This window comes from Penaeus vannamei, chromosome 14 (assembly GCF_042767895.1).
Source record: "Penaeus vannamei isolate JL-2024 chromosome 14, ASM4276789v1, whole genome shotgun sequence".
In the NCBI taxonomy this organism is placed as follows: Eukaryota; Metazoa; Arthropoda; class Malacostraca; order Decapoda; family Penaeidae; genus Penaeus; species Penaeus vannamei.
In genome coordinates, this window is record NC_091562.1 from 28,662,339 (window position 1) to 28,664,838 (window position 2,500).

At 34.2% G+C, this 2,500-nt stretch overlaps 1 protein-coding gene across 1 annotated transcript in view; it reads right to left on the minus strand.

Moving 5' to 3' along the window:
• The window catches only part of LOC113824264 (uncharacterized), a 13,519-nt gene that overhangs the window by 2,420 nt on the left and 8,599 nt on the right, over window positions 1–2,500 (minus strand). The gene's annotated exons all lie outside the window — the stretch shown is intronic.

Sequence of the window (2,500 nt, forward strand, 5' to 3'; positions counted from 1 at the left end):
AAAAAAAAATAATTATATATATATGTATAAATACATTAATAGAATAATAATAATAAATGTTATAAGTCGGAGGGAGATTCAAAATATATACATGAATAAATAAACAGAATGATGATGAAAGTTCTGCGTCTCCACGAACCAGAAAGTGTTCTAAGAAGGAAGGAAATTAAAATGAATAAATAAATGGAATGAAAAAATGTGGTTAATCAGTATAATAAACAATAATAATATGAATAAAGAATGTAAAATGATTTAAAAAATGTGGTTAGTCTGTAGACTTAGATTGTTGTGGTTAGTGGGCTTTTGGCGACTAGTAGAGCGTGAGTGTCTGGATGCCCTCTGTGGTAGGGTTGTAAATAGGAGTTTTTTATTTAGTTTTCTTAATGTTATCATCATTATCATTATTGCTATCATTATTATCATTATTATTATCATTATTATTGTTATTGTTATTATCATTATCATTATTATTATTATTATTATTATAATTATTACCGTTATTATTATTATTATTATTATTTTTATCATTATCATTATTACTATTGTTATGATCATTATTGTTATGATGATGATGTAGTTAGTCAGCAGGCTTAGATTATTGATTATGATGATGATGATGATAATGATGATGATTATCATTATTATTACTATTATCATCGTTGTTACAATAATCATTATCATGTTTTTTTGTTGTTGAAAAGACCATCATTATCATTACTACTATCTATCTTATTTTTTCTCATATATATAAAAAAATGTTTTATGATGAAGCTATTTGCCGTCACCGTTGCTGTTGCCCATTTGTCTGTCTCTCCTTTGATGGGTGAGTGGGTGGGGGGGGGGTGGAGGGGTGGAGGGGGGGAATTAGGTTCTTAATTATCCAATTAGTCCCGGGAGTTGAAAATTTACTATTACTTCATTAGCAGGGACATTTGTCATCTTTTCTTGACAAGTCTGGATTTCCTTTGTTCTAGTTTGGAAATATTTGTAAATGTTTTCTGAAAAAGACTTAATCAGTTTTAAATAGAAGAATAACATTAACCTTTGTATAGATCTGTTATACACTATGGACCTCTCATGTATCATAAATTTCCGTAAAACACGTTTTCTTGAAGGATCTGAAAGATACATCGTAATTAGATTTAAAGGATACATTGTTTATGAATCTAAAAGATACATAGATATTACATTTCAAGTATACATAATTATTATATTTCAAGTATACATAGTTCTTAGATTTTAACGGTTACATAATTATCAAATTTAAAGAATACAAGGTTATTAGATCCTAGTTAATCGGATTTCTGATATATCAAAATTATGCTCTTATATGCTATTATCTCTTCGTGATAGAATTGGGAAATGAGGAGGGGGGGGGGATAAAGGTGTGAAGGAAGAAATAAAACGAAGAGGAGGTAAAGGATGGGATGGGGGTGAGGAAGAGGAAGAGGAGGAGGAGGAGGAGGAGTTGGAGGAGGAGGAGGAGGAGGAAGAGGAGGAAGAGAAGGAGGAGGAAGAAGCAGAAGAAGAAGAGGAAGGAGAAGAGGAAGAAGAAGAGGAAGAAGAAGAAGAAGAAGAAGAAGTAGAGGAAAAAGAACAAGACGAGAATAAGAAAGAAAAGCGCAAGAGAAACGAAGATGGAAGACTAAGAACAGTGTAGAAGAAGAACAACAACAACGAAATAGAAATAAAAAAAGTAGACGAGGATAGAATATAAAGCAAGGAAAGAGAAAAAGTAAAAATAAGGCGAAAGGAAGAGAAGAAGGACAAGAAGGAAAGAGGAAAACGAAACGAAAAGGGAGAGAGAAAAAAAAAACGAAACGAAAATGAAGAAGGATAGGATAAGAATGGGAGAATGGGAGGAAGAATGAGGAAACGCAGCGGTTAAGAACGAACAGGCTCTTCGGCGCAACAAGAGAAAGAGCGAGAAAGGCTGCCTTTGAACTGACGTCGGGCAAAAAGGGGTAATTTTTTGGAGTCGGAGAAGAAAGTTTATAATTAACCGTTATTTGGTTCGCGTTTTTTTATCTTCTCTTTTCTTTTTTCGTTGGGCTTTTTTTTTTTTAACGTGTTCCCTAGAGGATCGAGCAGGCACGTTGAGGCAAACTCCCCCCCCCCCTTTTTTTTGATGAGGGAGGGATGGGGAGGGGAAGTGTTGGGGAGGGGGAGGGGGTGGGGGCCGGGTCTGTCTCATTCTCTATCTTGTATGTCTACTTGGCAAAAAAAACCTTGGATGGAGAATGAGTCTTGTCAAACTTTCTCACATTCAAAAGTGATTTATTGATTGGCACTTTTTGGAAATGATATTCGGAGGAGTTTTGGGAACTCTTTTATCTGCCGCTGCCAGCTGATGAGTTACAAGTTGAGAGAATGCTTTGTCTTTTTGTGTTTTCTATTTCCGGAAGCATATAAGAATGATTCATTTTCACATTTGCATACCTACATACATACACGCTCACTCACATACACTCACACATACATATGTATACATATGTGTGTG